Source organism: Lactuca saligna, chromosome 2 (assembly GCF_052625555.1).
Source record: "Lactuca saligna cultivar CGN05327 chromosome 2, ASM5262555v1, whole genome shotgun sequence".
NCBI classification, from domain to species: domain Eukaryota; kingdom Viridiplantae; phylum Streptophyta; class Magnoliopsida; order Asterales; family Asteraceae; genus Lactuca; species Lactuca saligna.
The window spans coordinates 16,138,095-16,156,123 of NC_136418.1; the positions used below are offsets into that span (position 1 = coordinate 16,138,095).

General features: G+C 37.5%; 1 pseudogene; it reads right to left on the bottom strand.

The window, feature by feature from the left end:
- Positions 1 to 918: 918 nt before the first annotated feature.
- LOC145029550 (eukaryotic peptide chain release factor subunit 1-1 pseudogene) lies at positions 919 to 2,861 on the bottom strand (annotated as a pseudogene).
- Positions 2,862 to 18,029: the final 15,168 nt, after the last annotated feature.

Genomic DNA, 18,029 nt, shown 5'->3' on the forward strand with positions numbered 1-18,029 from the left:
AACAATTAAGATTTTGACATCAAGTCCAAACATATCAGATTGACTAAGTTGAGTGTTGAAATCAGCAGTTCCTGTGTTCTTATCAGTTTCATCAGCATCAGCAGCCATCATACTTAAATTGCCTGCCAATGGCAACAATGGGAAAGGTTATACACACACATAAGTTTGTTTCCATTGGAATCCGAATGATGGATATGCAAAAATTAATAACGCCAGCAATTAAATAAGTTTTTAATAAAACTACACGGAACATACAATTAAAAACATAGTCCTCATCACCTCTATTTTAAGTGAAGTTCTCCTTTATCAACACCAAAAAAGATAAAAGAAAGGAAAAGAAGGCATATGCAACATTAACTGAAAATACATATATCGTATGCAACTTGGAACTTTTGATTTACATATTTTTAATATACATTCAAGTTGCAATAGTAGTACAAGAAACATAAAGCCTCATATGTAAAATTAGTGTCACCAAATTCTACAATATTCTTTGTGTTCATGCTAAGAAAAAAACAGAATCAATGCAATATCAAGTATTACTTTCCAATTGTCTACAACTATATACTACAAGTATTTCTTTCCACATTAACCTGTTGGTGGACGCTAAAGCTCCTAAAGTTGTGTGTCGGATGACAATTAACAAGTGTTGAGATTTTCAGGGGACGAGAATAAAGTTTTGCAGAAAGGAGATTACATTGCATACTATGAGCATATGAACTTTTAAACACTAAATTCCTCATCCTAAAATGTTGCAACAATTCTTATAAGTTTCAATTAGCTAAGAATCTAGCACTACTTGTATCTTTGTAATTCTATTCTATTGAACTAGAAATCATCACAATACTAGCGTGGAAAAAAAAAAAACTGACTCTTGATCCCATCCCCCTGTATGGGCATTTGACAAGTAGTTGATTGCTATTCCACATTATAATTTTCTCCATCATCATGCTTTTCAGTGTCATAACTTTCCCCATCATCAGAATTTTCAATGTCATTATTTTCTCCATCATCAGACAGCTCATCAAATGAATGAATAAGAAGCTGGTAACGAAGAATTCCACCAATCCCACCAAGGCCTCTACAAAAATTTAACCCCTCTTGAGATTTGTTTGTGACAAACTCAAGCTTACAGCCAAATCTTTTGTACTCATTAACAAACCACTCATTCAGAGACATATTTTCCTCAACTACAAGTTCAGCATCGCTGACTGAATCCCTAAATTACTCCCATCAGTCTCCTGTTCCTTGTTTAAATACTTTATAACAATTTCACCAGAAGCATTGTTTCTTAGAACATAGCGATTAATTTCAAGATTTTCCCAAACAAGCAGTGTTTCCACAGCACCCATGTGTAAAGCTTCCAAAGTGTCATCAATTCCAACGACATACTTCCCCCTATCAAGATTTATCTCCTCAAAATACTTCCCAATCAAACGCTTCTCCTGTATAAACTTCACATTGGCAAGAATCTCTGACGACAACTTAATTGCTTGATTGAAACCATTCTCACCTCCGTAAGAGACATCGACAACATTCAAGATTTTCTCCTGAAGACGATGGTCAAACAAATCAGATTGACTGAGCTCAGTCTTGAAATCAGCGCATCCAGCAAGTATAAGTCCAGAAACATTAGGCTGATTAGTAGAAGGATTGATATAAAACTGTGTCGCAAGCTCTGCTGTCTTCCTTACATAATTGTGACGTTTCTCCATACGAATACGATCAAATCTCAAAGCTGATTGTCCTCCTCTTCCATGTTTCTTTGGCAACTCAACGGTGTATTTGTGTAGAACCTCCTTAGTATCGCCACTTACTGTTCCAAAGAGGGTACCATTACCATCGATGACAATGAAACCAAACTTGTCATCAGATTCCAACAGTTGTTTAAGAGCTTCTGTGTGGAATTTGTTGTCACAGAGATATAGGGATGAGTTTATAGGTTTGAAAGGCTCGAAGTCAAATGTAACCTTTTTCTCTTTCTCGTCACTTGTTACTATTGTTCCTGTGTAGAGCACGAGTCCATTAGGGGGTATCTTGTTGTAGAGCTTGAGCCTCTGCTGGGCAGATGTTATAGCGCCTAACACAGATTGACGATTTACTCTGCTCTTAATGTTTGAAGCAGTTCCAAATTCATCACCGAGCATTTTGGTTACTCGAGAAATTTGATCGCATGGAGGTATAATCAATGATATCATGCTGGTTCCGTTGCCTCTTGCAGCTTCTAGTGCCTTTATAAGCTTCTTAATCTTCCATATCTCAACGTTTTTATCAGTCTTCCGCTGCCATTGAACTTAGTTTGCCTTCCTGCCAATAGGGGTGAATAATATAACAAACGGAGAAGATGACGAAATTGCCAAAAAGAATGTGGGCTGAAAGGTACCTTCGATGATGATGATGAACGCTTCAACTTCAATTATTGTTTTTGAACACTTCAACTTCAAAGATGATTAATATTTTGATGCTGATGAACTATCAAAATCTATCAACGACTGCGATTTATAGAAATCGATTATCAGTCGGTTTTTAGAAGATAACTGTGTTGTGATTTGGGCCACTTTTGATGCCGATTTAGTTGCGACTTTGATAGATGATTCTTTAGGAATGGATACAGTTGCAATCTTGATAGTTGTCCAAGATTTCACATGCGATTTTGATGGGTTCCAAACAAATCGATAGAGACCAAAGTGGGTATGTATCCTTCCATGAAGGAAAGCATTGACAACAAAACACCGTTGCCTTAAATATGTTATTTATATTATAAACATGGCTTTTAAGGAGTATCATTCCTTTTTAAGGAATATCTTTTGTTATTGTTAGTCGACGTGTAGGTTACAATTTACATTGTTATTGTTACCCATCATTGTACACCTCATGTATATTTGTGTATCGGGCCTTAGGCCTGGTTTGTATTGTATTTAACAATTTATTCTTTGTTATTGTAATTATCACTACAAGGATGCTAAGATATGCCGACCACACCTATGCCGACGACGTCCGTCGTCGCTACAGGTCCCCCTATCCCGACGACTTGTGCTCGCCATATCTTTTGCAACCTTTGACCACGATATCTGTGCCGACAACATGTCATCGCTACAAGTCTGGCGGGAACGATGAAAATGTTTGCGGTATTCTGAAAATCTATACCGGCGACACGTCGTCGGGATAGGTATCAAAAAAATATATTTTCCATTTATTTTTATTCCATGTGCTAGAAAAACATAACACCGTAGTATTGTGTACGGCTATCCCGACGACTAGTCTTCGGCATAGGCTTTTTAATTTTTATATATTTTTTTGTTTCAGTAAAATACAAAACGTCATTGTTTATATGGACCCTATACCGACGACATGTCGTCGGCATAGGTGTTTACCCTAAAAAAGATGCAGACTTCCTTCATTTGCACACAGCAACGCAGTTACTCTATTTACATCCGACAAAAATCGCATTCCAACTCCCATCACCGTCGATTAATCCCAGGTAAGGTTTTTTCTACTCCTATTTCGGTTTTTTATTGTTGTTTGGTAATGATTTTTACCCTAAATTTGGGGTTTTTTGCTGTATAGAGTAGTTCACCAGTGATGAAGCACCACCGCCCGTTTTCTACCTCAAGCTTTACACCGGCCACTTGTTCACTGGTGACCCCTTGCTAGCCACCATCGGAGTTGTTCACTGGTGGGTTTTTCAACATTGTTCAATTTTTTTCTGACTTTATTTATTTCCTGTGGCCTCCAGCCACCACCGGAGGATTACCATTGAGTTTAACTAGCCGAATCCATCCATCACAGTAAGAAGAACGAAACACAGGTCAGTTTATTTTTAATTTTTTTCTAATTTTTATTGAAATTGAAATTGTACATATATATATATATATATATATATATATATAAGTTTTCATGAAATTGAAATTGAAATTGATCCTCCGTTGATTATAGAATTGTGTTGTTTGTTTGGTATATGTATATTGTTTGTTGGTTTAGGTTTATGCGAATTTAAAATTGTATGTATAAAATGTTAACTTACTTGGTTAACGTTATATGAAATTGAAATTGTGGTTAAAATATTATATGAAATTCAAATATTTTTAAGTAGATATGAAATTGAAATTATATGTATACAATGTTAATTTACTTGTTTAGGTTTATATGAAATCGAAATTTTGTTTGATTGTGAAATATGTATGATTGTGATCTTTGTGCAGGTTGATTTGAAATTTTATGTATAAAATGTAAAATATGTATGGTTGTGTTATTTTCTTAGTTTATTATCTTGAGTGAATGAAGTGATAAAGTGTTTAATTTTTAAGTTAAAATGCTTGTTATTAAGATCAAACGTTACAAATAAAACATAAAACAAATTATAAAAATATTTAAGTAAATAAAAATATGTTTATTGAGAATAAATGTAACACCCCATTCTTAAAGTATTTAATTATGGGTCCCTGAGATTTAAGAGGAAGAGTAATTTTGGTCCTGTTATGGGAAATAGGTTTTAGCCGAGAAGGTTTTGTACTGGTGTATGTTGATAGAAGCATAGGGCTTCTCGGCACCCTCGCGTGAATGTAAAGTTTATCGGGAGCGGATTTAGAGTAGAGGAGTTACGACGTTTTGAAGATGATATTGATTATAGCTCTTAACGGAAAAAGTGGAAAAGGGTCTCATGCATGTCGTGCATGCGTGCTTGAGTTTGGCTGGGTACGCCCAACGTAAGCTGGACGTACGCCCAACGTAGTGAGGGGAAAGAAACGTGGGTGATGGTCGAAGTACACCCAGCGTACTCTCAGAATCCCCAAACCCTAATTTTAAGGGCAATCACTATATAAGGAACATAATGGTTCCCTCCTTAGCCTCCATAGACACTCTCTTACCCCCAGAAACCCTAGATATCCCTATTTCCTCCATTGTTGGGTGTGTTTGGTCTTAGGAAGCTTATTTTGGCAAAAGAGAAGCTAGAAGAAGAAAGGAGAAGTTGTGAAAGATTAAACACACTTTTCCAAACACATCTATCGACAAAACCCCATTGTATCATAACTTTGTTTCATAAATATTTCCCAAGATCAAAATACATAAAAACCCATGCGTGTGTACGAATTATGCAGGCGCCTTCCCGCGATCATCACTGGTACCTGAAACACATAACACATAACATTTTAAGCGTAAAGCTTAGTGAGTTTCCCAAAATACCATACATTACACATACTAGCCACTCGAGGCTATAACTCTACGGGCTCGTGGGCCATAACTCTGTGGACCCTCTGGTCCTAACTTTGTGAACCTTCCGGTTCTAACTCTGATATACTCATGATATAAACCACATAAAAATAATGCAGTACAACACATCACATAATGGCATACAATAACTCTGTCACATAACTCTAATTACCACTCAAGGTAAAGTATAGTGAGAATACTCACCTCAGATGTCTCGGTAAATCACTAACTCGGTAGAAATACGATCTAGCCTCCGCCTAAACACATAAAGTAATACTCTCATAAATATAACTCTCAGAACTAGACTCAACCCTCTCTAGGCACCCTCAGAAGGGTAAAAGGCCATTTTACCCCTCCTTTGGCTCAGAGGCCCTCATTGTTGACCAAACCCTAAAAGTCAACCAAAGTCAACGGTCAAACTTTGACCCGACTCGTCGAGTGCACTTGGGCAACTTGGCGAGTCCACATGTGTCAACTAACTCTTTAGTCACGTTTGACACATCGAGTCCCTCCCTTTACTCGATGAGTGCCCAGGCATGAATCGCGGGGCCACCCAAACTCAACTCGCCGAGTCTCAAGAACAACTCGGCGAGTACATGCCATGCACAAACTCCATTGACCTCCTGAGGTCAGCTCTGTTCCTCTAATCCATAGATCTGGCCTTCCCAAGCATAATAATTACGTAAAGTCCAGACCTTGACACTCATATATCATCTAGATGGTCTCATTTTGTGATTTAGCCCCAAAAATGACATTCTAAGCTCATGACTCCCAAGATAACTCATAAAGCTCCAAGGGTTAAGGTCTCTGGACCTCTGAAACCACTAGAATCGCACCTCCTTCAGTCTCCTCTTTCTCTAGATCACCCTCTTCTTGCTAAACCAAAGATAGATAGATCAAATATAGCCTCTCCTTCCTCCCAAATGATTTAGCTCACTTAGGGTTCTCTCAAGGGACTGGTAGCCGCAATGGGTGACTATGAGTGCCCTTAAATAGGCTCCAAACCCGGGGGATTAGGGTTTCATTAAACAGCATGGACTCGCCGAGTCCACTGATGGACTCGTCGAGTCCAGTCGCGAACCCGGATGATAATCCGTGACCCTACTCGACGAGTCTAAGCATCAACTCGCCAAGTTCCTTCACAAACTCCAAAAATAAAATATTAGAATAATATACCTGGGAATCCGGATGTTACATCTAGGCTCTCATACCAACTTGTAACATCCAAAATTTCAAACAAATTTAAACTTTTTAAAACATGTCAAGTTCATCAATATATAACAACTTTGGTTTCAAAACATTGATTATCAGAGTCTTTTCCCAGAAACATGACATAATAGGAGGAGCAATACGATCACGCCTTGGCCTTGCCGAGATCCCCTGAGGTACCTGAAACAATAAACTGAAATTGTAAGCCCGAAAGCTTAGTGAGATACCCCAAAATACCGATACACATAGAATTCACATAACAGTATCAATATTGGCATATTATATCAATAAAACAGAACAACATGCACTAGGTCCACAGCTTTACAATCTGGACTACCCCTGGGCCCTCACTACGAGTTTGGAATGCCTACCGGGCCCTCAACTCATATCTAGAATGCCATCGAGCCCTCAGTACAATTCTGGAATGCCTACCGAGCCCTTAGCTCGTATCTGGAATGCTCCCGAGTCCTCAGTATGAGTCTGGAATGCCTACCGGGCCCTTAACTCATATCTGGAATAATCTCGAGTCCTCAGTATGAGTCTGGAATGCCTACCAAGCCCTCAGCTCATATATGGAATACTATAGGGTTTGTTGGCTACCGTACGGAGCAGTACAACCTTAACGCATCCCACATAACATGTCGACATGTAACAGATAAATGCACATACAGGTAATCAATCAGTATCACATGCAGTCGTACAGATCTACCCAACTAGCATATCAACTGGCATACATTACTAACTCAACTGAACATATCAATGACAACTAGGATATCAAATCCAATGGGCCGGCCTTGGTGCCTTAGACCCCTTAGTATAGTGAGGATAACTCACCTTGGAATGCCGACTCACAGAAATAAGCTCCAACCCTTGGGTCACTGTCACGAACTCCACCACGTATATTTAAGTTTCTGCTCCTTCTAGAGTTGTCCTTAAAAGTCAAGGGTCAACCTGTGTCAATGGTCAAAGTTAACAGTCAAAGTCAACAGTCCATGTTGACCTGACTCGCCGAGTTCCCTCGGCTACTCGCCGAGTTTTCTTGGCTTCCGGTGCACTCGCCGAGTCATTGAGTACTCGTCGAGTTTCCATTCTTTCTCAACTGAATTCTAAAGCCACTCATCGGGTTTCCTAACTGAAACTGGACGGGTACACACGCGTGCATAACCTTGGGGAAATTCATCCGACTTGCCGAGTTGTTCATCAACTCGCCGAGTTTCACGACGATCTTCATCGGACTCGCCGAGTTGTTCATCCAAGTTGTCGACTTCACAGCTTTCTTCATCAGACTCGCCGATTCATCCTTGTAACTCGTCGAGTCCATCCGGTCCCTTTTCCATACAGACTTATTCTGAGCCATACAGTGGCTAAAATTCATAGATCTAGGCTTCTATGACATACTTATCACGTAAAGTCACAAACTTTACGTACATGCATTGCTTTTAAGGCTCTAAATGCCAACTCTAAGCTCTTAATGGGGCTTTATGCCCAAGAGGGACCTCATACATGATCAGTTCTGCGACTTTATGTTGCTGGAGCTTGGAGAGGGTTCAGATCTGAAGTTACAACTTCAGATCCAACCCATTTTTCAACTTATCAACCCTTAAGGTCCATAGAAAACCCTAAAACTTCATAAAAAGGAAAACTCACAGAAGAGATGGTGATTTAGGATACCTCTGGGAGATGACAACTGAGAATAGTGTTGATTTCCCCACCTTACTTGCTCCAACCTCCTCTTCCTTCAAGTCTTTTTCTTCCAAAATCTTCAAATCAAGCTTCACACACTCACCAAAGCACACATAATCTAATCAGACCTCTCAGGGACTCTCTAAGACTGTAAAGATGCCCAAGGGAGGCTAAGGCTCCTCTAAATAGGGACACAAACCCCGAGAATTAGGGTTTCACTTGCCAACTCCTACTCGCCGAGTCCCACTAGTGGACTCACCGACTCAGTCACTTAATTTGGGATCCAAGCCCGCTGCTACTCGACAAGTAGGGCAACCAACTCGTCGAGTAGGGCCAAAACCAAGAAACTATAATTGAATAATACCTTAAAATCAGGGCGTTACAAAATGCTTTGGTAAATTTTTATCATATTTTGTTTTGGGAACAAATTTTGCAACTCTTTTAATCAAAAGATATCTCTGAAATTATTTTAAAAGCATAAACTAAACCGGTCTTTTCAGGCCGTAAAATTGGGGATGTCACAAGAGAAAAACCTGATATAGTAAAAAACTTACATCAACAGATAATGTAATGATTATATATAGGGAAAATAAAATTTATACCATTAATATAAAATTAATCCTTAGAAGAGCTCGATTAAGAACTTCTACTATAAAGACACTGTATGGAATCATAAAACAATTAACCCTAAAAATGATTCCTTAAATAACCAAATATGCCAAACTAGATTCAATATTTCAAATACTCAACAATCTCCCCCTAAATGATGAAACTAATGAAGATCGCGATTTTCGATCTTCTTGGTATATCTCCCCCTAAATGGTGAGACTCATCCGTAGACGGGGTCTTCAAGAGAGAGAAACAAATAACTCCTTCCAAATACGAACTCCCCCTTGAATAATCATTACTTCTTCTTGAATCTTCAACAAATATCATGGAGAAAATCCGAAAAGTTAAGAAAAATCACTAACAATCTTCAAAACCCATCAGATTTGATGAAATAAATCCCTTTTAGAACATTCGTAATTCTCAAAAATAAAACCGAAAAAAAATAACAAAAATTAATTTTGTATTTTTCAATTTTTAAATATTAGACAAAAAATTGAAAAAGAAGCCATAATTTAGAAGGGATTAAAAAGAATAAGATCAAAGAAAAGATTAGAAACGAAAATATATTAGAAAAAAAGGGTAAAAAGTGGTAAGATCCCAAGCAATTGAAAGAATTAAGAATCTGGGGTAGAAACTGTCAAGATCCAAAAATTCCAATGGTTAAACCCATAGATTTGTAAAGGATTTAGAAATGGGGTTAATTATACGAATCTTTGTAACTTCCGAGGGCTGAAACTGTAAATGAAGTCATCTTCTTCAATTGAATTGCAGACAACGCGTTTTGTTTGACTTTTGAAAGTCAATGGAAGATAATCGATTGAAATAATTCTGAGTAGACTTCATGTAATCACGATTTCAGATGATGATGATGTCGAGAACCAAATTAGGAACACTAAGATCGACTTCAATTTCTAAAACAATTAATTCTGATTCCCATTCTTGGTTCCGATTTTCTTGAATTCCGATTCGTAATAGTGTAAGTCAACAATACGATTCCAAAAATGCCGATTTCCAATTAAGATACGATCGCCAAAATTCCAAAGAACAATTTCCATTTTTTTTTTTTTTTGCTTCTCCGATTCCGATTTGAACTCCCGAGTGCCGAACGTTTGTACGATTTCCCAGTTGAATTCTGAAGACCGACGAAACTTTGACTCTTTAAAAGTCAAAATCAGACCATTGATTACGAACCTCCGACTAGGAGACCAAGAGTTGCGAAAACATCCACTACATGCGACCTTTCGCTTATAGTTAATTGGAATTTAAAAAACGAGGCTTGAAACACCGAATCTGTAAATGCGAATGGTGGACTGCGAACCTTTAACAGCGAACGCCTGAACTCCGATCCAATTTCAGTCTCCCAGAACTCCGAATCAATGATTGCCAATGTTCGTAGATGAACGGTGACCTGCGAATGTTCGCAAGCAACAACCGTTCGGAGCGAGACAAAAACGATGATAAGAAAGTGAAACTATATGAACTATTTGTGTAACCAAAAGAAAGTTAGAGATGAAACATATAAATCTAAAATTCATATGGACCATTTATCTAATTTTGTCTAAATTAAAAATTGAAAAAAATAAAGTGAAATTAAAAGTCTAATTTGAAGTTTTTATATAAAATATTGAAAAAAACAATTAATGATTATTTGATGTGATTACGGTTGAATACACGAGTGATCGTAGGTTTTATAAAGAAGTTATTTTTGATAAATGGTTTTCATCTTTTGGGTGCTAAGAGTATTTCCAATGATTACGCTAAAACCCTATTTTTTTAGCCCTTAATGCATCTTAAAAAGAGGTACATTTGAATCATTAAGATTTAGAGCGTTTCGTTAGCCCTTAATTTAGCCTCTTAATTAAACAAAAATTCTGCTCGAATAGATGAGAGCTAACATTGCGTTCCTTCTTTTTTTCAAACCCCTACCCTCCTAACCCTCATCTCTTTTTTCTTGTAGCATCAAAGAACACCCACCATCCATCTCTCCCATGCATCCCGTCGAACACCACAGAGGACCACCGCCTTGTCACACAAACCAACTCTATCGCACGCACCACCATCGATGCAGGCCACCCTTTTCCCAAACATGTGAGGCATTTTCTTTTTCTACTCAATCGACATATTCCCCTTATCCTCCTTCTCTTCCACTTCCTCTCCCTCGAGGTCAAACATATTAGATTGACTTAGTTGAGTCTTGAAATCAGCAGTTCCAATGTTCTTATCAGCGTCATCAGCATCAGCTGCCACCCTAATTATATTTCCTTCCAATAGAAACAATGGTAAAGTTTATACACACACAAACATAAGTTTGGTTCCATTGGAATCGCCAAGGATGGATACACAAATGTTAGCAATTAAGAAAGTAATTAGATAGCTACTTGCAACAAACAAAAAGAAACATGGTCATGATCACTTTCCTTTCAAATGAAATTCTCCTTTATCAACACCAAAATATATAAATGAAAGGAAAAGCACATACACAACATTCAAGTTGGAACTTTTGGATTCTATCTTTCCAATTTAAATTCAAGTTACGATTGCTAGTAAAACTACAAGATTCTTTGTATTCATACTATGAAAAAAATCATAATCAACGTTGATAGCAAGTATTTCTTTCCAATAACCATAAAGCACCTAAAGTTGCGTACCAAATAACAAGTGTTGCAATTTTTAGGGGATCAAAATAAAGTTTGTAGAAAGGAGATTATGTTGCATACTATGCATATAACACTACTAGAAAACAAGACGTTTTCCTACGGAAAATAGCTACGGAAAATTTCCATAGCTAATTAGCTACGGAATAGCTACGGATCAGCTATAGAATGGGACGCCCTAGTTTAGTAACAGAATAGCTACGGAATAGCTATGAATGCGAGTCCGTAGCTATTATGTAGCTAATTTGCTACATAATAGCTACAGATTGGAAATCCGTAGCTATTCCGTAGTTAATTAGCTACGGAATGGCTACGGAATGCCTACAAATACCAATTACCTACGGATTAACTACGTAGTATACTTTTCGTTAGAATGTTGTAGCTAATCCGTAGCTAAGTAGCTACGGATTAGCTATAGATTTTTCTTATTTTTGATTTTCCGGGGACCAAACGTCGTTTTTTTCACACCTCTACTATACATGATTATCTATATTTTCAGCAACTTGTAGCTATTAATATCATTAATAAACTCGTGTGCCTCTTCAGGATCAAGTACTCGTTTCACAGTTTAACATTGTAATACATATACTTTTAACCAACTTGTGATGGATTATGTTTTTATATGTTTATTTATACACATGAATGAGTTGTGGTATATGTATACGTGTATATATGTATGTATACGTGTTTGTGAGATGTATGTGTACGTATTCATAAGCATTATATTGTTAAACCATTAAACGAGCAATAGATCTTGTATGTGCACACGGCTTTATAAATGATATTAATAGATATAAGTTGGTGAAAATATCGATAATCATGTATAATAGAGGTGTTTAAAAAACAAAGCAAAAAAAACGAATTTCGGTGCACGAAAAATCAAACATAAGAAAACTCCGTAGCTAATCCGTAGCTAATTAACTACGGATTAGCTACAAATTTTTCGTATTTTTGGTTTTTTAGGCACCAAACATCGTTCTTTTCGCTTCTTTTTTTCACACCTCTGCTATACATGATAATCTATATTTTTACCAACTTATAAGTATTAATATCGTTCATAAAGTCGTGTGCCCCTTCGGGATCAAGTACTCATTTCACAGTTTAACACTGTAATACATATACTTTTCACCAACTTGTGCTGGATTATATTTGTATATGTATATTTATACACATGAATGAGTTTTGGTATATGTGTATGTGTATATGTGTATGTATACATGTTTGTGAGATGAATGTGTACGTATTCATAAACATTATAGCGTTAAACCATTAAACGAGTAATAGATCTCAGATCTCGTATCTGGACACGGTTTTATAAATGATAATAATAGCTATAAGTTGGTGAAAATATAGATAATCATGTATAATAGAGGTGTGAAAAAAATGGAACGAAAAAAACGACGTTTGGTGCCCGAAAACTTGCAAATAAGAAAAATTCGTAGCTAATCCGTAGCTATTTAGCTACGGATTAGCTATGGAATTCTAATGGAAAGCATATTATGTAGCTAATCCGTAGGTAATTAACTACGGATTAGCTACGAAATATGTTTTCCGTTAGAATTCCGTAACTAATGCGTAGCTATTTAGCTACAGATTAGCTATGGATTCTTCTTATTTTTGACTTTTCTCGCATCAAACATCGTTTTTTTCGATCCATTTTTTCACACCTCTATTATACATGATTATCTATATTTTCACCAACTTATAACTATTAATATCGTTCATAATGTAACAGCCGGGTTCCAGGTATATATTATTTTATTTAATTAGTTTGAATTATGGGAAGGAACTTCGTGAGTTGATGCGTAGACTCGCCGAGTAGTGTCACGATTGTTCATCCAGATTTTCTTTGGACTCGGCGAGTCGCGCTATTTAATGAAACCCTAAATCCCCAGGTTTGGAGCCTATTTAAGGGCACTTATAGCCTCTCATTGCGGCTACCAGTCCCTTGAGAGAACCCTAAGTGAGCCAAATCGTTGAAAGAAAGAAGAAGACACTTTTGATCCTTGTATCTTTGGTTTAGCAAGAAGGAGGTGCAAGAGCAAGAGGGGAGGTGCGATTCTAGCAGTTCCAGGGATTCAGAGACTTCATTTTGAGGTAATGGTTCAAACCTCCTTCTGTTTTGGTGTTGATCTATAGAGTTAGTGTAGCACCTGGTTCCTGGTATGTGAGTTTTGCCTAAGTACTTGTGTTTTTTGGCCATGGACTCGGCGAGTTGGAGGCCTGACTCGCCGAGTAGAGACGAGACTTTGGGGCGCGGATAAGATGGCGACTCGACGAGTCCATATTAGGGACTCGGCGAGTCTGCGCTGTTTGATGAAACCCTAATTTCCAAGGGTTTGTACCCTATTTAAACACCCATTTGCGCCCCAACTCCGCCCCATTCACCCCCAGAAGCTCTCCATATGTTCTAGCTCTTGTTCTTGTGAGTTTGAGGCATTTTAGTGTGTGTTCTTGAAGATTTTGGAAAGGATGTGGAGTAGATCAAGAGGAAGGGAAGGAAGCCAAGCATCTTAGTGTTCTCTCAGTGATTTCCTTGAGGTAAAACTCGTTTTCCCCCTGTCTATATGCTTATAACTCCATTAAAGTCTTCCTTGAGCCCTTCCCCAAGCTTGTATGTGCATCATATTTCGTAATAAGTTGATTGGCCTCTAGATCTTGGCTTGGTTGAGCTCTAGGAGCTCAGATCTACTACCTTTATGGACCCATATTGCATGATGACCTTAGATCTACTCTTTTGGTGCATTTTGAACCCTAAAACCCTCATGGATGAATATCTACACGTAAAGTTGGAAACTTTACGTGTTATTCATGCTCTAGGAACCCAGATCTATGAACGGAATGGACTAGATTCGAGCAAATCGTGTATATGGCTCTTGCATGAAGCAGACTCGGCGAGTCGCTCATCTAACTCGACGAGTCTAGTCACGAGTCTCCGAGATTGCCCCTTTTTTTGCTGTGTCGAGTTGTGTGGTGAGTCCAGGGTGGACTCGGTGAGTTGGAAGCCAAAACTCACCCATAATGGAACTCGACGAGTCGATGCCCAGACTCGGCGTGTTCAAGGCAATCTCCTTAGATCAAGAACAGACTCGGCGAGTTGTTCATATAACTCGGCGAGTAGGATGAAGGACTTGAACATCAGTTTGGAAGGAGAACTCGTCGAATCAACGCCAAACTCGACGAGTAGAAACAGAATCCAGGTTAGTCATTTGGACATGGACTCGGCGAGTTGGCGAGCCAACTCGGTGAGTCAGGTCAACTGGAAGTTGACTCTGAATTTGACTTAGGGCATGATCAGGGGTAAAATGGTCATTTTAACCAAAGGACAGTTAGCAGTTTTTGACTAAGTGTTTGGTGGGAATTACAACCGGAGGATATCTGGAGTAGCAGCAGCAGACAGACAGACTATTCCCATACAGATCAGCAGCTACTCCGAGGTGAGTTGCCTTCTAGTAGCAGTGGGTCTAAGGCCACAATGTCGGCCTACCAGTAGGAGATGTATGATAGATGATTGTCTTTGTGATATCATCTAGGTTTGCTACTCCTTGATATGTTATATGCTAGCATGATATGTTGTATGTGATAGTAGTAGAGTTCGGTTGTTAGGACCAAAGGGTGGTCAGACACCCCAGATATGTCTGATATTATGTTTGTGTTATGATATATGTGATGGTAGTAGTACGGGGTGAAATAGTCCCCGAGGTTCGGTTGTTAGGACCGAAGGGTAGTCAGCACCCCAGAATAGCTCGACATGGGTAGGTCAGCGCCCCATAATGGCTTGACACGGGTAGGACGGCACCCTAGAATGGCCGCACGGGTAGTCGGCACCCCAAAATGGCCGTACCAGGTAGTCAGGCACCCCAGAATAGCCTGGTTGTATGTTATGTTTTGTATGGTACGTGGTACGATGGGGGAACTCACTAAGCTTTGTGCTTATAGTTTAAAGTTTTGGTTTCAGGTACCTCTTCGTCGAAGGGGAAGGAGCTAGCACGGTAGCGGCACATCATGCACACACACTGGTTTCCGCATCTATTAGATTTTTTGGGATTTATACTCTAATATTTCGATTGGTTGTATGATTTGGCTTTTAAACATGGTTTACGTTGCGATTTAGTTTGATCAAACAATGTTTTTAATTATTAACGTTTCCTAAAGTAATGTTTCAAAAACGAATTTTTTGGACGTGAAAATTGGGTCGTTACAGTTAGGGTTTTCTAACCCCTTTGGAGATTGATTATGTGGAGCAAATGGTCCCTCTTCGAGTTTGTGCCTTGGATCTGGACTCAAAGAGGTCCAAAGACCTTAACCCTTGGAGCTTTATGGATTAGTTTGGGGTTATTCGACTTAGGTTACCATTTTTGGGACTAAATCACCTTTTGATTCCTTGTTGTTGTTATACAAGCACCAAAATTAGAGCTTTACGTGACATTCATGCTTGGGAAGGTAAGATCTTTGATTCAGGGAAACAGATCTGACCTCAGGAGGCGAGTAGAGTTTGTGCATGGCATAAACTCGACGAGTTGTTCTTGAGACTCGGCAAGTAGGGTTAGGGTTTTACGTAAATTGCTCAGTAAGTAGACTTGTTGAGTTGGGGGATGACTCAGTGAGTCAGAAGGGAGTTGGAGGTCTGGAGTTCAAGGTAGCACTCGCCGAGTTGTTCTTGAGACTCAGCGAGTTGAGTTGTGGTGGCCCCGCGATTCATGCCTAGTATGACTTGTCAAGCATAGGGAGGGACTCGGCGTGCCAAGCGGGACAAAGTGTTAAAGAACACGTGTGAACTCGCCGAGTCACTAGAGTGCACTCGGCGAGTAGGGTCAAAGTGTGATCGTTGACTTTTAGGGTTGGTCAATGGAGTACTTGTGTTGAGAGGGGGGTAAAATAGCCTTTTTCCCTCCTGAGGATGCCAAAGGCAGGTTGAGTCTAGTCTTGAGAATGATATTTATAAGAGTATTTACTTTATGTGAATAGGCGAAGACGAGGCAATATTCCTACTGAGTCAGAGATTTACCGAGACGCCTGAGGTGAGTCTTCTCACTATACTTTACCTAGTGTGGTAACATAGTTATGCGATAGAGTATTTTAGAGTTATATGCCAGTGTAATTGCATGTTATTTATATGCTATGATTTGTTGTGATATGTGTTATGTATGATTCAAAGTTACAGAGTTAGGACTTTTGGGCCCACAGAGTTAGGGCCAGAGGGCCCATAGAGAGTTGGGGTTGGAGGGCCCCACTGAGACACATAGACCTGACGGTCAACAGAGTTACAGCCTCGAGTGGCTATTATGTGTTAGAGTGGTACTTTGGGGAACTCACTAAGCATTTATGCTTACAGTGTTTTGTGTTATGTGCTTATAGTGGACCCCAAAATAATTTCTGCTTTGTATTATGTGTGTATATTAAAAGTGTAAAATACTAATGAAAATTACTTTGCTCGAGTTTGTAACTTAGATTTTAGGGCCTGTCTTTTTACCAATAAGCCGAGGCTTGATTCTTGTTATATGGTTTTTTTTTCAAACTAATATAACCAAACATTTTAAATGGTTTCATAACATACAGAGTTAGCTATATTAGTTTATTAGTTGTGAAACTCATGTATTACATGGGTTAATTTAAAAAGTAAGTTAGATATAAAAGTTTAAATACTTGAGAACTTTAAATTTATAAGAAAAATTATGAATTATTAAAATTGAAATGTTTTTTTTTATATTTTAAATTTAAACAAATAATTTAAATAAATAAACAAAATAAATTAATCAACTATTTTGAAAATAGAAGGTAACTCCATTAATGAAATTAATATTTATTTATTACTGCATTTATTGTAATTAATATATTAAAATATTATATAGAATTTAATAAAAGAAAAAAAAAACTCATAAAATGACATGTGAAAAAAAAAATTAATTAAAAACAACAAAAGAAATGACATTTAACAAATTCAATAAGAATGTACCATGTAGCAAAAAAAAAAAAAAAAAAAAAAAAAAAAAAAAAAAAAAAAACTTACATTTATTAGAGTATATAGTAGTGTTTCTTCATTCCTAACTTTAGGGGCTAGCTAATATCAAGTTCTCTTTTTTTCTAAAATTGTTTTTTCACAAATCTATTTTTAAAATATCTATATAATACGGATAAGATTATTTGTTTAAGTTACAGAAATAATTTTAAATTATTGGTTATTATATTTGGCATTCAATCGAATAGTGATCTTATATTTAATTAAGCCCATGTTAACTATTTCCTAATAAATATTTTTCTCACATTTTTAAATATGTCGATAAAAGAATATATAGTGTTTTAATATGTATAAAAATAAAAATATATTAAGATTGGACTTATTAGTTACTATTTGAGTGCTTGACAAATCCAAATATTATATAATTTAATATTTTGTTAACTTCAACTCAAACTAAAGTGTCTATTAGCTGTTATATACATCGTAAACACATTTTCATTATTGTAGTAGTCAAGGAACATTTTGAACAATTATTATAGGGAAATCTCCAATAAAGTCCTAAATTTTTAGCTTGATTTATGTTTTAGTCCTAAACTAATTTTTGTTAACGAAAAAGTCCTAAAAACCGTCAAAATTTTGTATTTTGACCATTTTTCACTGGTTGAAACCGGTAACAAATTAATTTGGGACTATTTCATAAATTG